General features: G+C 43.5%; 1 protein-coding gene and 2 long non-coding RNA genes across 4 annotated transcripts in view; all 3 read left to right on the plus strand.

The window, feature by feature from the left end:
• Nucleotides 1-23,629, plus strand: part of FARS2 (phenylalanyl-tRNA synthetase 2, mitochondrial) — a 555,715-nt gene that overhangs the window by 492,736 nt on the left and 39,350 nt on the right. The gene's annotated exons all lie outside the window — the stretch shown is intronic.
• Nucleotides 1,736-20,688, plus strand: LOC118500738. Its single transcript, XR_004903324.1, has 3 exons — nt 1,736-1,977; nt 10,918-10,920; nt 20,677-20,688. It is a non-coding gene; the product is annotated as an uncharacterized LOC118500738 (long non-coding RNA).
• Nucleotides 3,242-5,430, plus strand: LOC118500739. The gene is made up of 2 exons (XR_004903325.1): nt 3,242-3,533; nt 4,248-5,430. It is a non-coding gene; the product is annotated as an uncharacterized LOC118500739 (long non-coding RNA).

Genomic DNA, 23,629 nt, shown 5'->3' on the forward strand with positions numbered 1-23,629 from the left:
ATGACACAAGATCAGGACCAAACAGAGCCCAGGAGTCTCCAAGTTGAGGAGACAACATTAGGGATCTGAGAGACTCAGGCAGCTGGAATTCACAAGGTGAGTCTGAGAGGGCTGTACTGCCCAGAAAGCCAGCTCAGAGATCTGTGAGGATCCCTCAGTTGTCAGCTCACTGTGGAGGGAACATCCCAGTGACTGAGGAAAGAGCCACCAGAAAGGAATAAGCAGAACAATCTCTGAGGTCATGCAGGGCAGTAGTTTGTGTTCCCAGCAGCCACAGCAGAAAAACCTTGGGGACAGCGGTCAGAAGGAGAAAACCTCAGTGCTGGGGACAGACAGCCCTAGACTGAAGGCTGCCCTGGTCCCGACCAACAGAACTCAAAAGTAAGTCTCCAGCGCTCCGTGGAGAAATGACTGACTGTAGGACTGGACAGGAAATCTATAAGGTGAGCCTAAAGGATCTTGTAGTGCCAGAAGAAAAGGAAGTGCTAAAAACCCACCGCATTGGGGAGGGGTGGGGTGTGTCAAAGGGACACAGGAGCCAACTGAAAGAGCTCCCAAAGGCCGCAGTTGGAACAGTTTGAAAAACAAAATAAATAAAGCAATGTTGGATTTTAACCTCAAGTATTAAATAAATATTCATGAGCCTGTATTAATACAAATAAAAGACTGAATAAAATACAAGAATACACAAATTAATGGAAAAAGAACAGGAAAATCTCCCATGAAGCAGAATTCCAAATAATATAGATAGATGCCTCACCCTTGAAAGGAGGAGCAGAACTCCCAACCCCCATAGGCGAATAAAATGCATAGTGTCCTCCTTCCACAGAGTACTGTGGGGAGTGGAGGGGAACAGCAGTCTCTCATGGAGAAGCCTGACAGACAGCACCTCAGACAGCTGGTCAAGGTCAGCACCAGCCGTGACATGTCATGTCGGTAGCATGCACCCTGGATACTACAGTGTGATGAAAATGACACTTGACCCCTGTGGTCCTCCTTCCAAAGCTAGAATCCTGGTCTAATCACAACGGGCGGGGAGATTCAGACAAATCCCAGTTGAGGGACATTATGCCAAATACTTGACCAGCACTACTCAAAACAGTCAAGGTCATCAAAAACAAGGAAAACCTGAGAGGTGGGTACAGCCTAGGGGAGCCTATAGAAAGATGACAACTAATGTTATGTGGGGTCCTGGATGGGATCCCAGGACAGAAAAAGGACATCAGGCCAAAAGAAGGAAATTCAAATAAAATGCGGACTTCAGAGACTTCTGGCCAAGATGGAGGCGTAGGTAGATACATTGTGCCTCCTCGCATAACCAAAATTAAGGACAGCAAAAATTTAGAAACAAACAACCAGAACAGACAGAAAATTAAACTGTATGCAAGTCCCAACAACCATTCATCCAGACCAGTAAGAGGGGCAGAGTCAGCCGGTGGAGAGGGGTTGAAGCAGGAAAAAGTGGTGGCTGGCAAACCTGGGCGCAGAGGGAGCAGGCGGCAGCCAGCAGGCCCTGGTGGCAGACCCCAGGCATGGGGAAGCAACAAGCAGATACAGTGAGGCATGCAAGGCTGCTGGCTGACCTTGGACACATTCACATGAAGACAAACCAGGCGAAAATGGGGAGCAAGACAGACCGCGCAACCCAGGGCCCCAGCGCTTGGAAATAAAGCCTAAAAGCACCCATTAAAAACACCTGTGGAGGTTGAGGTTCCGGGAAAGACTCCCAGCCTCACAAGAGAGTTTGTTGGAGAGACCCACAGGGTCCTAGAAAGTATACAAGCCCACCCACACAGGACCCAGCACCAGACGCCCCATTTGCTTGTAGGAAGCGGCAAAGGGGACTGAAATCCAACAGAGTGGAGCAAGCGCCTTTGTTCCCTGTTGGACCCTGCCCCCATATACAGTGTCCCAACCCAGCAACTGGGTTGCCCCACCCTGGTGAACACCTAAGGCTCCGCCCCTCATAAGTAACAGGTGCAACAAGATTAACAAAAATGGCTCAAACAGAAGAACAAATCAAAGTGCCAGAGCCACTTTTAACTGACCAAGAGATAGCCAACCTATCAGATGCACAGTTCCAAGCACTGGTGATCAGGATGCTCACAGAACTGGTTGATTTTGGTCACAAATTAGATAAACAAATGAAGGCTACAGTAAGTGAAATGAAGAAAAATGCACAGAGAACCAATAGTGATGGAAACAAAGCTGGGTCTCACATCAATGTAGTGGACCAGAAGGAAGAAAAAAACATACAATCAGAAAAGAATGAAGAAATAAGAATTCAAAAAACTGAGGAGAGGCTTAGGAACCTCCAGGACATCTTTAAACATTCCAACATCTGAATTATAGGGGTACCAGAAGGGGAAGAGGAAGAGCAACAAGTGGAAAACTTATTTGAACAAAAAATAAAGGAGAACTTCCCCAATCTGGCAAAGGAAATTGACTTCCAGGAAGTCCAAGAAGCTCAGAGAGTCCCAAAGAAGTTAGACCCAAGGAAGCACACACCAAGACACATCATAATTACATTAGCCAAGATTAAAATGAAGGAGAGAATCCTAGAAGCATCAAGAGATAAGGGGATAGTCACCTACAAAGGAGTTCCCATCAGACTGTCAGCTGATTTCTCAAAAGAGACCTTACAGGCAAGAAGGGGCTGGAAAGAAGTATTCCAAGTCATGGAAGGCAAAGACCTACATCCAAGACTGCTCTATCCAGCAAAGCTTTCATTTAGAATGGAAGGGCAGATAAAGTGCTTCTTAGATAAGGTCAACTTAAAGGAGCTCATCATCGCCAAGCCCTTAATATATGAAATGTTAAAGGGACTTATCTAAGAAAAAGAAGATAAAAAACATGTATAGTAGAATGACAGCAAACTCACAATTATTAACAACCACACCTAAAACAAAAACAAAAACAAGCTAAGCAAACAACTAGAACAGGAATAGAACCACAGAAATGGAGATCACATGGAGGGTTATCAACAGGGGAGTGGGAGGAGGAGAGAGGGGGAAAAGGTACAGAGAATAAGTAGCATAGATGGTAGGTAGAAAATAGACAGGGGGAGGGCAAGAATAGTATGGGAAATGTAGAAGCTAAAGAACTTATGACACATGGACATGAATTAAAGGGGGGGAATGTGGGTGGGAGGGGGTGTGCAGGGGGGAGGGGAGTGAAGGGGGAAATGGGACAACTGTAATAGCATAATTAATAAAATATATCTAAAAAAATTTTTTAAAGTGTGAACTTTAGTTAATATTGATGTGTCAGTATTGGTTCACTAGTTGTGACAAATGTAAGTTAGACTAATGTAAGATGTTAATAAGGAGACTGGGTATGCAAATATATGGGAGCTGTGTACTAGATTTGCAATTCTGTGTCTCTACAACTCTTCTGACATAAATAGTTTATGAACACAATTAAACTTACAACTAAATAACATTTAAAATAAAGGTGATAAATATTAGAAAAACATTGAAACTTTTTTACTTCACAAGGTTGTTTTGAATATTAAAAAGGCATTGAAATAAAATGTCCAGCACAGTGAAAGTAGGTGGCCCTTTTTCTCCTCCTTCCTTTGCTTACTATGACAGCCCTTCCTGACAGTGCAAGAGATGTTAGGGGCTCCACAGCGTTCAAATTGTGTAATTAACTTAGGTTTAAAAAAAATTATGTTTAAAACCTGAATCACTTAATTCTGAATCACTTAATTCACACAAATCAGATCAACCTGTGCTTTCAGCCTGAGTCACCCCTTGAGATAAAGTCAGTCTCTGTGGGGTCCTGCTGTTTGCAAGCCTCCTCGTCTGCTGTGACAGCGTGGGGTGGCATCATCCAGAGGGGGACAGCAGGGCTGGGTGTCCCGCTGCCAAGGGGTCCCTTGGGGATTGTGTGGGCCTCTACTCCTCAACCCAGGCTTCTGTTGCTGCCCTTGCTGCTGCCCCTTTGAGCACTGGCTCTTCACTTTCCATCTCCTCAACAACTTTGAAATCCAGAAGAGTCCTATTGTTCCCATGAGAACTTGGAGGCCCAGAGATGTGAATTCACAATCCCAATCACACAGCTAGAAACTGCCAGCACCACAGTTCAAACTGAAGCATATGTCTGACTATAACGTCTCTGCTGCAGCACCTGCCTGCCCCCAGCACCTGCCATCAGTCCTGTCCTGTTGATGGGAGCTGGAGAGAGCCTGCACTCCTCCCAGCTGTGGCTCTGCAGCTGCTGTGGTCAGACAGGCACACTGTCAGGTGAGCACCAAGGGAACTGTGACTGAGCATCTTGGTCCCAAAGCTCAGGCCACAGATTCACATGCCTGAATGTGTTCCAGTACCTCTCCCTGAAAAGGAGCACGTGACAAGCGTACCCATGAAACTCTCACCGTCACCATTGTGATCCTTCCATTCCAATAAGCTTTCTGGAAGGAAGGGAAAGAGCCACGTTTGGTGTATAACCTGCTCCCTGTCTTGTCCCGGCTTTTAGTGAGGACCACAGAACTTAAATGCTCATGGCAATTTGGCATTATAGTAGAACTGTCTGCTTGTGATTTTTTTTAACCTTTGTTCTTTTTACCTTTACCTGGGAATGGACACATTTTGACAAGAAAGCAAGACATACACTGTAGCTGAGAACAGTACATTGTGTTCTCAGAGGTGGCAGCATTTCGTTTACAAAACATCAAGTCAATGTTGTATCTGAGTAAATAACTCAATACACATTTCTGTTTCAGTTAGTAAGTCAGAGGAAGCTGGAGATTATGCAAGTGAATCGGAAGAATGCTATTCATTTTAGCAAATGTCGAAAATTTATAAAGTCTAGATATTAAAACAGTAAAATAAAATTTATTTGTGGTCATTCTTTTGTAGGTCCTGTTTGCTTACCTTACAAATGGGATGGAAGTCTGGAAAAATCGACACTTAGGAAAACAAATCTGATTACTACATTTACTTTACATCTGCTTTTCAGGGACCACAGGGATCTCCCCCCCACACTGGTAACATGTCAGATGCACACGGCCACACACGCTCAGCTCTGCCGACTGTCTCGGCAGTCCTGGGTGTGCCCGTGGGGAAGGTCCTACATGCAAGGGAGCATTTCTCAGGGTGGAGAGAATGCTAAGTAGCACTGCTTTAAGATGGTGCTTCACAAGAACCTTTGCATATTTGAACAGGTCATTGCAAAGATGGGGGTGGCTCCTTGACCTGATGGCCCCCAGGAAGAAGGTGACCCAGGCATGGCACACACCTGTCCATGGTGGCAGTCCCAGAGAGCAGAGCACGAGAGCATGTCGCTGTCTTGCTCTGCCATGTTTTTCAAAGCCAGGAGATTTAGTCCATATGTTTAAATTTCTACTTGGCTGATTGCCTTGTGCAGTTGATATGTATAATACAATAAAAACAATTTTTAAATCTGTTTTGGAGCAAACTTGAATGGAAAAAATGCTGCAGTTCTGTGTGGTGAGCATAAGTGAGCATAGAAATTCCATTGTATGTGGTGTTAGTCCGAGCTGTGCTTTCAGAGTGCCATTTATAAAATATTTATCATAGTTTTACTGATTTAGGCTCATGCAGGGCCTTTGTTATTAAAAAGAGCCAAAGCACTTTGCTAATTTAGGAGGCCCTGGTTGGGGTACGAGTGGAACTGAGGCGGAATCCAGAGGAGACACTGGCAGGCTGTGAATGAAGTGCTGCCACCGCTGAACCAGTGTGATTCCAAAGCACCACTGAAGGAAGGGGGTCAGAAGGGGTCGTCTATGGGGTTAGCCTCTGCTGTTCCAGTATTTGTGGCCCTTGGGGGTCAGGGGTCAGGCCTTCTGGCAGAGTTGATTGATATGGCTGCAGTCAGACTTTTTATATCTCTTTTTGCTGCTCCTCATCTTTAGCCTGAAACCAAAAACAAACCAAGTCACACAGTAAATGAAATCTTTGAAGGATAATACCTTGTTGAGGAAAATCATAACAACTGAAAAGGACAAAGGCAGCAAAACATCAGGAAAAGTCACAATAACTGATTTCTGAGGCAGATACTGAAGAAACATATTTCCAAAGGAAATGGTATGAGAAAAGTAGTTGAAAATAGTAAAAGTTACTGTTTATTGAGTGTTTTACATGTGCCAGACACTGTTGCACATGTTTTATGTGTGTCAGCCTCATTTCGTCTGTACAAACCTACAGATTACTCCCATTTTCCATTTAAGGAAACTAAGACTAAAAGAAGGTAATTATCTTGCCCAAAGTCATATAGCTAGTAATCGGCAGGGCCAGGTATTGACCTGGAGAGGCTGGCAGTGGAACCTATACATTCAAAACCTTCCTCAACATGTGGTCTATTATATTTCACCTATGTCCTTACCCACTCCCTCCCAACAACGATTCTTGTTTTTTTTCTTTTTTTATTGTGTATTTTTTATTTTCAGTTACAGTTCTCCCTATTTTCCCACCCGTTTCTCTCCCCTACCCCATCCAACCTCGGCTCCCAAAGACAATCCCCACCCCATTGTCCTTTTCCATGGGTCCTCTGTATACGTTCCCCTTCTTTCCCCCATTGTCCTCCCTGCCTCCATCAGTGTCCGTTTATTTCCATGACTCTGGTCCTGTGTGCCCAGTCTCATCTGATTCTTGCTTTTAAGTGCACAATTTCATTGCTTTTATTTTTTAATATATTTTACTGAATAAGCTGTTACAATTGTCCCATTTTTTCTCCCCTTTATTCCACTCTGCCCATCACCCCCAGCCATATTCTCCCCTCTTAGTTCATGTCCGTGGGTCGTACATATAAGCTCTTTGCCTTCTCCATTTCCTGTACTATCCTTAACCTACCCCGTGTATTTTGTACCTACCATGTGTGCTTCTCATTCCCTGTATGTTTTCCTCCATTCTTCCCCCTCTCTCCGCTGACAATCCTCCATGTGATCTCCATTTTTGTGATTCTGTTCCTGTTCTAGTTGTTTGCTTAGTTTGTTTTTGTTTTCAGTTCAGTTGTTGTTAGTTGTGAGTTTGTTGTCATTTTACTATTCATAGTTTGATCATCTTCTTTTTCTTAGATAAGTCCCTTTAACATTTCATATAACAAGGGCTTAGTGATGATGAACTCCTTTAACTTGACCTTATCTAAGAAGCACTTTATCTGCCCTTCCATTCTAAATGAAAGCTTTGCTGGATAGAGCAATCTTGGATGTAGGTCCTTGCCTTTCATGATTTGGAATACTTCTTTCCAGACCCTTCTTGCCTACAAAGTTTCTTTTGAGAAATTCAGCTGATAGTCTTACGGGAACTCCTTTGTAGGTAACTCGCTCATTTTCTCTTGCTGCTTTTAAGATTCTCTCCTTATCTTTAATCTTGGGTAGTGTAATTATGTTGTGCCTTGGTGTGTTCCTCTTGGGCCCAACTTCTTTGGGACTCTCTGAGCTTCCTGGACTTCCGGGAAGTCTATTTCCTTTGGCAGATTGGGGAAGTTCTCCTTCATTATGTTTTCAAATAAGTTTTCCATTTGTTCTTTCACTTCTTCTTTTGGCACCCCTATGATTCGGATGTTGAAATGTTTAAAGTTGCCCTGGAGGTTCCTAATCCTCTCCTCATTTTGTCGAATTCTTGTTTGTTCATTCTGTTCTGGCTAAATGTTTATTTCTTCCTTCTGCTCCTAATCGTTGATTTGAGTCCCAGTTTCCTTCCCATCACTGTTGGTTCCCTGTACATTTTCCTTTATTTCACTTTTCATAGCCTTCACTTTTTCTTCTATTTTGCTATCATACTCAACTATTTCTGAGAACATCATGATTACCAGTGTTTTGAACTGTACATCTGATAGGTTGGCTATCTCTTCATCACTTAGTTATGTTTTTGGAGCTTTGATCTGTTCTTTCGTTTGGGCCATATTTTTTCATCTCTGTGCCTGTTACATAAGGCAGAGCTTTAGGTATTTGCCACAGCATCACTGGGTTGTGGTGCTGTATGTGGAGGAGGCATCCAAGAGGGACCAATGCTGCTTGCTTGGCTCTCGGCCTGCTTTCAGTCACTTCCCCTGCTACCCACAAGCAAATTGGGCCCTTCTGGTGCTGATTCCCAGGTGGGTGGCTTGTGTACATTCTCGGACCCCATGGGTCTCTCCATGAACTCTCCTGTGAGACTGGGAGTTTCTTCCTGTGTAATTCCCCCAGGTTTTTTCAGTTACAGGTTTTGAGGCTTTATTTCCCCGAGCTGGAACCCTAGGTTGCGTGGTCTGTCTCATTACCCAGTTGTTCCTCCCAGTTTATGTACACACAAATGTGGGATCACCCGGTCCTCCACCGCCCACCCCCCCCCAAACTGCCTTTCTCCACCCCTCCTACCAGTGGTAATGAGTGTTTCTTCTTTAACTCCTTGGTTGTTGAACTTACATACAGTTTGACTTTCTGTCAGTTATGGTTGTTTTTTGTTTTTAAATTTGTCATTGTCCTTCTTTTGGTTGTGCAAGGAGGCAAAGTATATCTACCTACACCTCCATCTTTGCCGGAAATCTACATATCAGTCTCAGTTGCTTTTGGCATAGTCACAGAGTTGTGTACCTCTCACCACAATGAATTTTAGAATATTTGCTTTACCCTAAAAGAAACCCAAGAACTCTTAGCCATCAGTCACCCCCCAATATCGTCTCTCTCCCCCCACTCCAGCCTTAGGTAACCACTGATCTGCTTCTCATTTCTATAGATTTGCCTGTTCTGGACATTTTATGTACATGGAGCCATATAATATGTGGTGCTTTGTGACTGGCTTCTTTTACTTAACCTAATGCCTTCGAGGTTTACCCATGTTGTAGCAGGTATTAATACTTCATTTCTTTTTATTGCTGAATAATAATAATGCTAATAATGTTGAACATCATTTTATGTACTTATTTTCTCCCCTGTTCTTTTGAAGCTAATCCCATTTCATCCATAAATACTCATGTATTTGCATATAACTGACCAAAGCACTTTTCAAAAAATAACCACAATATTTTTATCACAACCAAAAAAAATTATTTAATTATCAAATATGCAGTCAGTGCAGATTTTCCTGTTTTCCTTGTTTGTTTCATACTTTCTTTTTTCACCTTTTGATTGAATCCTTGTCCAGACAAGCCCCATGTTTGCATTTGGTTGATACGACACTTAGGTCCCTTTTAAACTATGTTTCCTTGTCCCCTCTTTTCGGTAACTCTTGGTGTTAAAGAAGTTGGGTTGTTTGTCCTGTGGAGTTGCCCACATTCTAAAACTTTGCAGTTGCATCCCTATGGTGTCATTCAGCAGTTCTGCAGTCCTCTGCATTTCCTACAACTGGTATTGAACCTAGAGGCTTGTTCAGATTTAAATTTGATTTTGGGAGGGAGACAAAACTCCTCCATGGGTGGTGTTCTGTACTTCCCTATGTCTCTCTCTTTATTCTTTTAAGACTAGTCAGTAGATTTGGGGGTTTTCAGCTTAATATATCTGTGATACAGTTCCTCGGTCAGCTTTTTACCTAGTGGTTTTTGCCATCGGTGAACATTGCCTAGAGCCATTATTCATCAAGAGGGCTTGCTTTCCTAAACACTCTAGTCAGATGCCTCCGAAGAGTGCAACAGTGCTCTCTCTACCATATTTTATTTCCCTTATATTACAAAGGGATGGAAATGAGGTATCAATAATTAAGAGAACATTCTATTTTTATATGAATTGTGAATAATTCACTCAACTCATTTGTGCTAGACTGGAAACTTCCTGAGGGCAGGAGCCAGACAGGTCTGTGTAGTTTGCCACTGGGTCCTCAGAGCCCGCCTGCCCCAGCCTGGCCCATGGGAGGAGCTCACTAAGTAGATACTGAGTGTGTGAATACCATGTGCTCATTATTGTGTACCTTCTTCTGAAGATTCCCTGTGACACCAGTGTTGGCCACATTTTTGCAGGTAGAAATTTAGTGACTTCCCTGTTTTCAGAGGATCCCACTGTTGAACAATAAACAAGGTGAAAGAGGCTGTGATATGTGGGAGTACAACGGGGCACATTTAGAATATCAAGTTCAAGGGTGACCATTCAGAATGCAGCCTGCATTTTTTCTTTTAACCAAAACCTCTTTTATCTTTTTGAACCAATGTTACTTTGCCTTTTCCTCCCCACACCGCTCCCAGTTTGTGGCCCCAGGTCTCCTCTCCTAACTGAACTGTTAATGAAAGTTGAGCCTATTCCTGCTCAGCCTGTGAAATCTGACTCTCAGCCCACAGCAATGTGGTTCCTTTCTTGGATATGAAAATAAAATGTTTTAATTAAATTCTGGTTTATTAGATTTAAGTTCAGTGTGTTGCAAGAACAGGGAAATTTTATCTCGAATCTTCCTGTTAACATTGAATCTTTGGTTCTTCTAAACCAATATATGTCTCCCAGGCTTCCTCTGGAAGACCACAGGAGCATTTCCAATGACACATGGAGCTTTTCCAATGTGTGCAGAACTCATTGTTTACGTCATAGTCAGGGTCTGAAATTTGCCGCCTACCTCCCCACCCCCACCTACTGATTCAGTTGTACTTGTCTGAAGAAAAGGCTCCCTGTGGCTGAAGGAAAGCACTTACATGCTAACATGAGATTTTGAAAATAGAAGAGCCTTCTTTGGAAAAGCCAAGCAAAGCAATTATGACTGTACAGTCAGTGCCCTTGTATGTGGATGCTCTCTCAGGCTTCAATACAAAGACCTTACTGTGGGCTTTAGTAGAAGTTCTGGATTGTATGGTCAGCCAAGAGCAATGGCTATCACTGGTTCACAGTAGGCTGCATAGATACACAGCTTGACCTACACAAGACTCTTCTTGTAGAGGGGGAGGACAAGTCATAAACCGAAATAAAGCAGGGCAGTGTGGCAGAGGGGCTGTTTCAGGTTGGATGGTCATGAAAGGCCTGTTGGAGAAGATAGCATTTAAGCTGAAACTTTAGAGCCAGTAGCTCAGGCTCTAAAACAAGAATGTTCAAGGAATGGAAAGAGAGACTGGATTGCTAAGCACAGTGAGTGAGCAGGACCTGGTGAGAGAGTAGGTCAGCAAGATAGTCAAGGGCCACACTGGATTAGACCTTTGGACCAGTTTAAGAAGCTAGGTTTTATTTTAAAGTCAGTGAGGACTTGAAGGGGATGGAGCCAAAATGAAAGTTGATAGTGTTGGGAGCCATGGGTCATGACTGATCCAGTGTGTGCACCTTGGGTTTAATATAAAAAGAAAGTAAAAGTGGAGAAGAAATCTAACACCTCTTTAATTTCTTCACAAAGCTGCAAAAGGCAGCTTCAGTTCATTCTGACCACAGCTATGCAAACATCAACTGATGCACCAGGTTAAGAACATGGGCCTTGGGGTGAGGCTGCGTGGATTCAGGTCTTTGCCTTGTGCACTACAACTCTGCGACCTCAGACACGTTACTGACCCCTCCAGGTCTCAGTGTCTATCTGTAATGTGACGTAACAACAACGTCCCTCTCAGAAGGTTGTTAGGATAATGCCTATGAAGTAGCTGTTAGAAGGTTTCTCAGTCGTGTTTACAGGGCAGGTGAAAACTATTTCATGTAAATACTCCCTGTTTCCTTTTTTTCTTTCCTTATGTAATTGGGGGAAACAAAAAATGAAGCAAGTTTGTTTTTTATTTTGTTTGTGAGGAAAAAGTTGTTGAATCTATTCTTAAGAATGTTTGAATTAAATTTTCCTTGCCTGAGGAAGATATTTTTATCGTATGTGATTGTTCTTTGAACAAGAAGTAAGAAATAAAATAAAATTGGGAGGCTCTAGGCTTTCCTCTTGAAAAAAGGCCTTGGGCCAAAATGTGACTCGAAATGATTTTTGAAAGCATCTACAGCAGGTGGTCTGGGTTGTGAGGGTCCCTGCTGGTCACCGGCACATTCCCTCAGGTCAGCGGAAGCGCCCTACGGAGCACGTGCTGCACAGCCCACTGTGCAGGGACCTGCCAGAGGAAGAGTGGACTCTGCAAAGGGAAGGGTTGTCCCTGAGGGTTACATGGGAGATCACACCAGGCCAGTGTTTTAAATTCCACTGCACTTTTCTCCACACTGCACAATTTCAGTTCTCTCTTACAGGGGTTTGGAATCTGCCAGATTAGGTAGCTTCCACCAGGTGGACCCTTTTCCTAAGGAAGAGGTTGGCACAGGCCTGTCAGCTATTAGAGACCTGAGGTGGCAGCCACTGCTGCCCCTCCCCAGGTCCAAGAATTGCAGATTGATTCTGGATTCTGTGATGAAAAGGAGCTGCCAGGACCTGGCATATAACCAGGGACAAGGAGCAAACACAATGTTGACCTGCAGTAAGTGATATGGGAACTCCTTCTATAGCCATCATTTCTTCCCTTTGTGGCATTCAGGAAAAAAAAAAAATACATGAGCATGGTGTAGTAATGTCTTCATGCTGTGAGTCTCAGGATTGCCTGAGCACATGAAGTGTCTTGGAAGGCGAACTCTGAGTCCCTGGGCTATTGCCTGAGCCAAGAAGGAAAGGAGTTGGGAGAGAGACAGAGGCCACAGCCTAATGGAGAAGGAGGGTCAGGAAATCTCCCTAGACTATGTCCAGCAGGAGCACAGCTCAGTCCGCACCTGGAGTGCTGCTCTGCCAGGTGACAGACCAGGTAGATATTATTCAGATAAATTCTGCAAGGTAGAATATACACCACCTACTCACCTTGTTGGATTGAGGAACTCCCAATGTAAAGTGCCTGTGCTGCACTTGGCACAAGGTAGATCTTCAGTAATGTGAGTGAGCAGTAATATTATCGTAATATCATTAGTAAACACAGACCTTGAGATAGGCCCGTGGGTGCTGATTAGGCAGAATGCGGATGCTGGAGGCCTCACAGTGCAGTGGCAATTCACAGGCGGAGTAATCACATCAAGTGGCATGATCAGGGTGGCTTCACTAGCTGCCGCCATGGATAGAAATGGGGGTGATTGTGGGCGGAGTTTTGGGGGCTGCTGAAGGGAAGATAAGAGCGAGAGTCGTGTGGAAAAATTATCAGTGTGTGCAGCAGACAAACAGAAGAGACTAGTTCTGTGGATTCCTGTGGGTATTTTCCATAAATGCTGCTAAAGTACAGCTTAGGTGACTTAAAAAAAAAAAAAAAGCATGTTTTTCTAAAATTACCTGGTAGACCAAGGCCAGACAGAAAGTGGTCTTGTTTTTCAAGTATCCAACAAACTTAAACTTTTCTTTACCTTATTTTTTTGTATTTTTAAAGTATGGTATATTTACATACAGTAAAAATCGACCTTTTGTGGACATTTCTATTAGTTTTCATAATCATATACAGTCATATAATCATTGTCAGCCATGTTATAGAACAGTCCGATCATCTGCCAGAAAACCCCCATTTCTGTGTGTACTCTCCTGGCCGACCTTACCTCCCACCCTCAGCCTTACAGCATCCTATAACTTTGCCTCCACCAGACTGCCAAATAAGTGGGATCATATGATATTTAACTTTTTGAACTTGATCTATTTCAGTTAGTGTGATGCCTTTGAGATTAATCCATGTCGTTGTATATTAGTAGTTTTTCCTTTTTTATTGCTGAGTAATATTCCATTGTATCAATGAATCAGAGTTTGTTCATCTATTTCCCAGGTGATGGATATTTGGGTTGTTTCAGTTTGGGACAAATATAAATAAAGCAGCTCTAAACATTTACAGGCAGGTGTTCCTGTGAACACATTTTCATTTCACTGGGGTAAATATCCAAGAATGGGACTGCTGGGTCATATGGTAAATGTATTTTTTAATATATTTTATTGATTATGCTATTACAGTTGTCCCATTTCCCCCTTCATTCCCCTCCACCCTGCACACCCTCTCCCACCCACATTCTCCCCCTTTAGTTCATGTCCATGTGTCGTAAGTTCTTTAGCTTCTACATTTCCCTTACCACTCTTGCCCTCCCCCAGTCTATTTTCTACCTGTTGTCTATGCTACTTATTCTCCATACCTTTTCCTCCTCTCTCCTCCTCCCACTCCCCTGTTGCTAACCCTCCATGTGATCTCCCTTTCTGTGGTTCTGTTCCTGTTCTAGTTGTTTGCTTAGTTTGTTTTTGTTTTTGTTTTAGGTGTGGTTGTTAATAATTGTGAGTTTGCTGTCATTTTACTATACATGTTTTTCTTCTTTTTCTTAGATAAGTCCTTTTAACATTTCATAAAATAAGGGCTTGGTGATGATGAACTCCTTTAACTTGGCCTTATCTGAGTAGTACTTTATCTGCCCTTACATTCTCAATGAAAGCTTTGCTGGATAGAGCAGTCTTGGATGTAGGTCCTTGCCTTTCATGACTTGGAATACTTCTTTCCAGCCCCTTCTTGCCTGTAAGGTCTCTTTTGAGAAATCAGCTGACAGTCTGATGGGAACTCCTTTGTAGGTGACTGTCCCCTTATCTCTTGATGCTTCTAGAATTCTCTCCTTCATTTTAATCTTGGCTAATGTAATTATGATGTGCCTTGGTGTGTTTCTTCTTGGGTCCAACTTCTTTGGGGCTCTCTTGAGCTTCCTGGATTTCCTGGAAGTCTATTTCCTTTGCCAAATTGGGGAAGTTCTCCTTTATTATTTGTTCAAATAAGTTTTCCACTTGTTGCTCTTCCTCTTCCCCTTCTGGTACCCCTATAATTCGGATATTGGATCGTTTAAAGATGTCCTGGAGGTTCCTAAGCCTCTCCTCAGTTTTTTGAATTCTTGTTTCTTCATTCTTGTCTGGTTATATGTTTTTTTCTTCCTTCTGGTCCACTCCATTGATGTGAGATCCAGCCTTCTTTCCATCACTATTGGTTCTCTGTGCATTTTTCTTCATTTCACTTACTATAGCCTTCATTTGTTTATCTAATTTGTGACCAAAATCAACCAGTTCTATGAGCATCCTGATCACCAGTGCTTGGAACTGTGCATCTGATAGGTTGGCTATCTCTTGGTCAGTTAAAAGTGGCTCTGGCACTTTGATTTGTTCTTCCGTTTGAGCCATTTTTTTAATTTTGTTGCGCCTGTTACATATGGGGGTGGAGCCTTAGGTGTTCACCAGGGTGGGGCAACCCAGTTGCTAGGTTGTGACACTGTATGTGGGGGTGGGGTCCTAGAGGGAACAGTGGCACTTGCTCTGCTCACCGTGGAACCTTAGTCCCTTCCACTGCTTCCCCCGAGCAAACTGGATCCCTCTGGTGCCAATTCCCATGTGGGTGGGCTTGTGCACACTGTGGGACTTTCCAAGGACCTCTCCTGTGAGGCTGGGATTCTCTCCCTGTGCCTCAACCTCCACAGGTGTTTTCTCTCAGTGCCTCAAGGCTCTATTTCCCAGCACTGTGATCCTAGGTTGCGCACAGTGCCTTGCTTCACACTGGCCACCTCGCTGGGTCTGCTGGTTGCTACCCCTCAGCCGAGGTCTGCCAGCTGCTGCTTTTGCGCTCAGGGTCTGCCTGCTGTGGTCTTGTGCACCCTGGATGCCTTATGCGCCCAGTCCCAACTCTCTCTGGTCTCTGCACTGTGACCTGCGCCTGGCTGCCCGATTCCAGCCCTGCTACCGGTCTGGATGAACATGTCTATTTTAACTTCTTGGTTGTCCAACTTCCATACAGTTCAATTTACTGTCAGTTCTGGTTGCTATTCTGTTTCTAAATTGTTGCTGTCCCTATCTTGGTTGTGCAAGGAGGCACAGTGTGTCTACCTATGCCTCCTTCTTGGCTGGAAGTCGATAAATGTACGTTAAATTCGTAAGAAACTTCCATGCTGTTTTGTAGAGTGGCGGAGCCATGTTACATTCCCACCTACAATGTATGATCGTTTCAGTTGCTCTACATCCTCACCAGCACTTGGTATTGTCAGTTTTTTTATGTTTGTTGGTTTGTTCATTTGTTTTTTAGCTTGTCTAATAGATGTAGTGATAAGTTATTGTGCTTTTAATTTCCATGTTGCTAATTTCCAGTGATATTTAATATCTTTTTATGTGCTTATTTGCCATATGTATTGTTGAACTTTGTTCATATCTTTTATAGGTTTATTTACTTTAGTTTTTAGTTTTATTTTCTATTATTGACACTATTGCAGATATGCCCCATTTCCCCCCTTTGCACTCCTCCTCCTACCCCCCACCCCCTCATTTCCTTGTTTTTAGGGTCCAATTTATCACATTTTTTATGGATCGTATGTTTGGTGTTGTATCTAAGAAATCTTTACCTTATCCTAAATCACAGAGATTTTCTTCTAGATGTTTTGTAGTTTCAGGCTTTACACTTAAATTCAGTTTGAGTTAATTTTTGCAACAGGTGAGAGATGCAAATTGAGGTTCCTTTTTATCTTTTTGCTTAAGGATATCCAACTGTTCTAGCACTGTGTTGAATATCAGACTGTCCTTTCTCCACAGAATTGCATTTTTACCTGTTTCAGAAAGCAGTTGGCACATATGTCATAGTGTGTGTTTTCTATCTTCATATTACATCTATCTATATCATTTCTTTAATACACTGGCTTGTTGCTATTGCTTCATAATAAATCTTGAAATCAAGTAGTGTGAGCTCTTCAACTTAAATAGTTGTTTAGGGTGTTCCTTTGCTTTTCCATAAAAATTTAAATTCAGCTTGTTTATTGCTACAAAAATTTCTGCTCAGATTTTTATTAGAACTGTGTTGAATATATAGATTAGTCTGGGAAGAATTGACATCAATACTTTGAGTCTTTCAATCATGACTATAGTATTTCTCACCATTAATTACATCTTCTTTAACTTATTTTATCAATGTTCTCACTTTTCAGCATATATATCTGGCATTAATTTTCTAAGACTTATTCCTACTATTTCATGTTTTTGATGCTATTGCAAATGGTACTATTTGTATTACATTAGTTTTCATGTATATAAATTGTTCATCACCAGTTTATAGAAGTATAATTGATTTTTAATATTGACTTTGTATTTTTTCTACCTTTTTAAGTTTAGTAGCAATTTTTAATAGATTCTTTAGGATTTTCTCTGTAGGCAAATCATGTCATCTGTCAATAAGAGAATTTTATTTCTTTCTAATTCATACACCTTTTTATTTTTTGCCTTATTATATGAACTAAGAGTTATAATGTGGGTATTTTTATGTTAATTTATTCTTCATGTATTAATCATATTGGTCCTGTTGGGAAAACTCATTTATTCATTTATCAAACATTTACTGAAAATCTATGAAGTGGCAGGTTTTACACAAGGCACTACAGAGAATATAAAGGAAAGGAAAGTGTTAAGCCATCCTCTAAGAAGCTTAGGATCATACAGAAAATTTAAGATATTTTTCCAAGTGAGAGTAATACCAGGTAAAAAGTACAGGTCATGCCATAGTCTCTTAGGGTTAAGTCCTAAGTGGTCAAAGCCCTGAGTGGGGTTCAGGAGGAGGCAGGCTGTTTTCCTGTCCCTGCTCAGAGGGGGCTTCTTAGAACACTGCGTTGGATCAGAGATGGCCCCTGAGTTGTTTCTTGTGTTGCAGGTTGGATTACATGCTAGCTCAAGAGATAGGGTAGGTTTAGTGACAAATAGGGCCTGACTGGGCCTAAAGATGATAGAAATATGTACCTGTTTGTTTTAATTCTCACAAGAATAGCAATATCTAACAAACTGTACATAAGAGAAAAAATGCTCAACCGACACACTATTCCTTCAAAAACTCAGAGACCCTAGGAGGAAGCTGAAGCAAAAAGAATGCCCTTCCAAAACTGCTCCTTCCAGACCTTTGAGGTTCAGTCAGAAATATAGGATGACCTTCAACTCCAAGGAAGGGAAAAATGTGGGGGGGGCTTTGGGGTAGAAATTCAAGGACAATAGGCAGAGAGACTAATAAGAAGAGGAGTTACGTTAGCTGTGTGCTGTGAATTACAATCCTCTTTTCCTTTCCTCCATGAGACTTCAATGCCACCGTTGTTAGGAGGCATCATAGAAAGTTGTTTCCAGGGTTTGGAGAAGTGGGAGATGGACACTACAGGAAGAGGAGGCTCCTAGAGCAGAAAAATGGGTAAGGAGTTAGAACTGAATTTGATAATAAATAGGAGGTAGAAAAGTTTTGAGCATGGAGGAAAACAAGATACGAGTTTTGGGGCAGATGTTATAAAATGGTTCCAGTGTGTGGCCTCTTCATCCTAGCTGCCCAGGTCACTTAGCCACTAGCTGTGGGGAGGAGCTGTGTGTCTTCATTGCCTTGGTTTCCACATCTGTAAAACAGGAATAATAATAATAATAATATGTACTTATAAAGATTGAGTGAGTCGGTGCAGGTGAAGCTGTTGGAATAGTGCTTGGCATGTGTAAAGTGCTGTGAAAGTGTTACCTTGTATAATGATTATATCGTCATTGTCATCATCATTGTTTTAGGAACGTCATTGAAAGGAAGGTAGGTGAGTGTGAGCCGTGAGGTGACTGCCACAGTAGGGCACACCAGCCTCTGCAGACCTGGCTTGGAAAGGCTGCACGTGCATCACCCGTCCCCGAGCCCCACATGGCGCCTGCCCCAGGTTCTTTCCTCTTCCTCCACTCCTACAGTTGAAACACAAGTGGTGGAAATGTTGATCTTTTGTTCCTTTTAAAATCATCTTTTGGATCCTTGCCTGGGTTAACCACACTCCAGAAACCCTTCTCCAGAACATATAATGGATGTGTGCACCCTTAGGGCTGTGCTTTCTCCTGTGAAGATTTGGGGGAGGAATTTCAAGCTTTTCTCCTGAGCCAGCAGGTCCCTGTTTGGGGCATGCATATTTGATGGCCTGAGCCCACCATCAAGATGATAATTATGAAGAGTACAGCACATGGGAAAGTATTTAGACAATAAAGTTAGATGAAATGAAAGCTAAATCTGGACAGAGAAAATCATCGTAGCTGTGCGAACATGTGGATGCATATGAGCAAGGACTGTAAATGTTGTCATGTCAACACATAAAACATTTGCATTAAGATTGGGAAAGTGTAAGCATGTTAATGGTTTCTCCTTTAATGTTTCTGAAATTGTTTTTAAAAATATGTAAAAAGTAGAAAAAATGAAGGCGGCAGCATGAAGCCAGCTTCCTGTGCCTCAGGGACCCCTATTGCAAAACAGCCATTGACCTTGGCCTCCTTGAGCCTCACTTTTACCATCTGTTAAATGAGATGTTAACACCTTTTTCAGTGGGCTGTTACTAGTAGAAAAAGCATGAGTAAAGTGCTTGGCACTCAGAAAATTGCTCAGTAAACAGTAGTAGTTGCTATTAAGGTGAGAGTAGGGGTTGTCATTACCTTTATTAGTTTTATTGGAAAGAATCATCATGCAATGGCCAGCTCAAATGACAACAGTCAGACAACATTCCTCTGCCAAGAACTCCGCCCCGCCCTCTCCTGGAACATTTTGTGTGCACCTATCTCATACCATCTGCTACTGCTACTTTCTCAGTAGTAGCAGTGTCATTTACTGTGTTACCATTTTCCAGAGATGCCGAGTGGCCAGAATGAAGGAGAGGCCAGGTCAGGGGCTTTCTGTTTAAGACCAGAAATGCAACCCCAGTGGGTGTCAGGACATTGTGAAGAAAGCGCACTCAGGGCACCTTCTGGACTCAGTCTTGGTTGCCCATGGACATTTGAGTCTGTAATAGGTAGTGAGGGGGGTGTTCTTTCCATATCCCCCAAGTCATCCTTCCTGCATGGCTCCGCACTTCGCTTACGGGAAGGCGGCCTCATGTTTATGTCATCAGAAGGAGCTCAGTCCTCCACTGCAGCTATGACCACACCGTGTTGCTCTTTATCTGCTTATGCTTCTGCTGCCCACTGACATCATGCTGGGAACACTGTAGGCGCTCAGAAAATATTTACCAAGTGGCTGAATTAAGGAAGCCCAGTTAAAGTGGGTCTGAAGAATTCACAGACTGAGGTACCCCTGGATCTCATATTCAGGTACATTTCCCTCCAGTGCAATGGGACAGCCTAGAAAAGGTCCTCTAGCTTCTGTCATCTAGTGGTCATTGCCATGCATGATTTCTAACTGAGCTTCCTGCCTTAAGGCAAAGGTTGACTGACCACTGCAGTTAGAAGGATCACAGGGTGAATGAAAAGAATGAAATCCCTAGAGGGGGAGGAATGTGGGTGAAAGGTTGCTTGGAGCTCAGATTACTGTGGGTTAATGGATGCTAAATAATTGAAAGAATGAAGTAAGAGACCAGAGAATGCTGCATTGATGAGCCCGTGGTGAACGAAGGGGGTCCTAGAACATTCACAAATTGGTCATTAATGTTTCATCAACAGTGTCTGCATCCTTTGTTAATTTTGAATGGTAGCAGGAGTTCCCAATCACAGGGATACAGTTTCATGAGAAACTGAAATGGAGGAATTATGTGGAGCCTACCATGCTCCCCAGTAATTTGAGTTTATTTCAAAATAGTCTAATAGCTGGGAATGGCCTTGTATTGCCTGCTAATGTGCTGAGAAAGGTCTCGGGTGCTTTCGCATTGTGACATTTGGAGGAGAATCATGGGTTGTAGAGCATTAGAGCTTTATTGTTTCTTTTGCTTTGCCTATTTTTGAAGTGAAGTTTGCTAAAGCTGAAATCACTATTCATGTCAGGGAGGGGACGAGGAAGTATAGGGAATAATAATTCTACTCATCTAGAAACAATGCCTTCTTCAAAATGTTTTTTGCCAGTAGCAAAGCTGAAAGCACACTCACATGACTCTCCCCCTGTAGTAAGTGACAGGAACAACACATTGCACCGTGTGGATAGCTATAACCAGCAGCAAATTGGCTTAAACCGCAGTGGAAGCCCCAGTGTGCACCTTGCCTGTACTACCAGGGAGCGGAGGCAGGGCTGGCAGCACCAGAGATGTCAGCCCAGGCGTAAGCCTCCTGTGACTGGCTGGATTTCCTCAGGATGTAACCAGGGGCTTGCCCAGTGTGAGCTGTGCTTTTCAGTAAAACTTTCCAGTCTCCGTCACTGCCCCAGCCCCTCCATCTGGGGACCCTGAGTTGTAGGGTTTCCTAGCCTGCTGTGTTAAAGGGAAAACAACCAAAGCCCAGCCTGGGCTCATTGGCACTCCCTTCATTAACTTTGAAAGGTGGTGCAAAGGGGAAAATGTCCTTTGTCTCCAGCACCCTTAGGGCAGTGGCCCGTCCTGCAGCCTGTTAAGACATGGAGCTACCAAGCTAGCTGGCGGTAAATCCCGGTGGCTCTCAGCATCGGTGGTGCTCACTCATACTGCAGCGGGCTATTATTCCCATTTTTCACAACTTAACGGAAAAGGGCACTTCAGTGAAGCAGGCATTTAGTCCCGGGCAGAATCAATCTTCGTGCTTCAGGAAAGAACCAGGCCCTGTGCAGCTGGTATTTGGAGTTGGTTTGTGTATGTTGACTCGGCTTCCTCTCAGGATAACTGAAATGATGAGCTTCTGCTAATGGTGAGGTGAACCCAGAGACCCCCAGCCTCTGGTGGTGCCCGACGGGGGCCCACTGACTGGGCCAGGCTCCCTGAGGCTGTGTCAAGTCGAAGCTCCACCCTGGCCAGAGGGTCTCTGTCTGAGTCTGCCCTGGGGGTGGGCACGCACCTCGCAGAGGGTATGGGGGTGAGCAGATGGCAGCAGGGTTGACAAGGAAAACAGGGGAAGGGAAGCAGAGGTAGGCACACAGTTTTAGAGCAGAGAAGGTTGTTCAGAAAAGGCAACATGATCCCACTGTATGTATTTTTCAAAGATGAAGTATGTGCTCATTTTTTTTGCTCTTTGGAAATTTTTATGATACATCACAATACTTTGTATTCCTCTGAATTCAGGGTTCTGCTTCTGTCCTCAGCTTTCTCTTTTTTTCCCTGTGAGGGAAGGCTTACCATTCATTCACAGGTGCCTGTGCCTTCATTCATTGAAGCACAAAGCTTTCCTGCTTTGTTTTTGTTTTCTGTTTGCTTGTTTTTGAAGCACAGGTTTTCAAATATAAAACTGTTCACCGAATTCTCTCACTTACCCTCAATAAAACTGCCTGTTTACCATGGGGTTGACCTAATTCATTGTAAAGCGAGTTTCTCAACCTCATCACTATTGACATTTTGGGCCAAATAATTCTCTATTGTGGAGGCTGTCCTGTGCTTTGTAAGATGTTTACAGCATCCCTGGCCTCTCCCCACTAGATGTCAGGAGCAGTGTGCACCCCCCTTCCAGTTGTGTCAGTCAGAACTGTCTCGAGACATTGCCAGGTGTCCCTCAAGGAGCAAACCCCTTGCTAAGACCCCCTGCTCCGCAGGGGCCATGTCAAGGCTGCCCACCCATTTTAAACATATGCCAGTCCATATGGCGGGACAGGTCATTCTGAGTATTAAACTGTTTGTTATTTGTTCATTTATTCACCTGTTTACCCATTGATTCAGCCATCTGTCCACCCAGCTTAGCAGCCAATACACCATCTATACAAACCATGGAATACCCGTGCTTTTGGAGTCAGACATCCTTGAATGCAAACGCTGGCTCTGCTTCTTACAGACCACATGACCTTAGACCTAACTTCCTTGAGCGTCACTCTTGTCATCTGTAGACGAGATAACAGCACCCCTCTCATGAGAGACAGAGCATGGTTGGGGGTCGACCCAGCTTCCTGGAGAGGAGACTGGATGGGAATGGGGGGGGGGGAAGACGGCCAGGAGGGATTCAGACTAGAATGGTGAGGAGGTCGGAAGAGGGAGCAGATTCCAAGCCCAAGAAGGAACAGTTAAAAGCTTATTAAGATTTCCAACCATGCAGTGTGGTGGAAGGCTGAGAGAAAGTGTCAAAGAGGAAGACTGAGTTGACGGCTACATACTCGAAAAGAGCTGGATGGGTAGATAGGGAGTAGTAGGTGACAAAAATATTTTTCACAAAGGACAGATTACACAACAGTTGGCAGTCCTTCAGAGGTCATGAGCTAAGTTTTCAGTTATTCACTCTTAATAAATGGTCCTCTTGTTAGTAGTAATTCCACCTCCCCTACTCATTGTGAATTAGTAATTTTATTACGTGCTTATTATGTTCTAAGAGCTTCACATGGATTAATTCAATTAATTCTCTCAGGCCTATGAGTTGGTTTAAAGATGAGGAAACTAAAGCACAGCAAGGCTAAGTAACTTGTCCCACATCACACAGCTCCTAAGTGCTAGAGCTCGAATACAGACCCGAGCAGTCTGGCCTTGCAAGCACAGGCCCCAAGACTTTGCTCTCACTGTCTGAAGAAAACACTGGAACCTGGGCATGTGAGTGTGCACGCCACACCACCCAGATGAGCTGATGGTTCTCGGGAAATCCAGCTGATCTGAGCAGGTAACAGACCTTGGGCATTTAAGAGAATCTGGGGATTGGTTTGGGTTTTGGGTTTTTTAAGGCATAAAGAAACTGGGATATGAGACTGCATTGTATGGACAAACCCTAGGAACCACCACCTAGAGGAAGATAACTCCCTGTTTTCCTTTCCTTCCTCATTCCCCCTCCTTTTCCTTTTTCCTCCCTACTCCTTTGCCTTCCTCTTCTTCCTTATGGTTCTCCACTCTCCCCATCCAGCCACAAAACTCGCCTCTGTCTCCGCTGGGCTGTAGCCTGCCTCCCACGAGGCAGGTGACCCTAGACCTCAGCACCCTCGCTCCCCATCCTCCCAGTGCTCCCCCTTCTGCACTCATTCCATGGGCTCCTGC

The sequence above is a fragment of the Phyllostomus discolor genome, chromosome 5, assembly GCF_004126475.2.
Source record: "Phyllostomus discolor isolate MPI-MPIP mPhyDis1 chromosome 5, mPhyDis1.pri.v3, whole genome shotgun sequence".
Lineage (NCBI taxonomy): Eukaryota > Metazoa > Chordata > Mammalia > Chiroptera > Phyllostomidae > Phyllostomus > Phyllostomus discolor.